The sequence below is a fragment of the Pterocles gutturalis genome, unplaced genomic scaffold (assembly GCF_000699245.1).
Source record: "Pterocles gutturalis isolate BGI_N339 unplaced genomic scaffold, ASM69924v1 scaffold12875, whole genome shotgun sequence".
Lineage (NCBI taxonomy): Eukaryota > Metazoa > Chordata > Aves > Pterocliformes > Pteroclidae > Pterocles > Pterocles gutturalis.
The window spans coordinates 4,818-5,080 of NW_010138364.1; the positions used below are offsets into that span (position 1 = coordinate 4,818).

Sequence of the window (263 nt, forward strand, 5' to 3'; positions counted from 1 at the left end):
GCAGCTCCCCAAGCCCTCAGGATGCCTTTCCTTAAAAACAAGCCCCACTCAGGCTCCAGGCAGCTGTGTGCCATCCCGCAGATGGAGCCGAGTTCCCCTTCCAGCCTTTCCTCACGGCGGGTCCAGGGCTGGGCTTTTATCTCCACGTCTGGGCACAAAGGAGCCTTTTGTCTGGCTGCTGCACTTCATTTTATGTGTGTCTCTCTCTCCTTTTTTTTTTTTTTTCCCCATTCTTGAGCAGGTGAAGGCATCAGGCTCTTCAG

General features: G+C 54.0%; 1 protein-coding gene across 1 annotated transcript in view; it reads left to right on the top strand.

The window, feature by feature from the left end:
* Positions 1–263, top strand: part of CEP68 (centrosomal protein 68kDa) — a 6,785-nt gene that overhangs the window by 663 nt on the left and 5,859 nt on the right. The gene's annotated exons all lie outside the window — the stretch shown is intronic.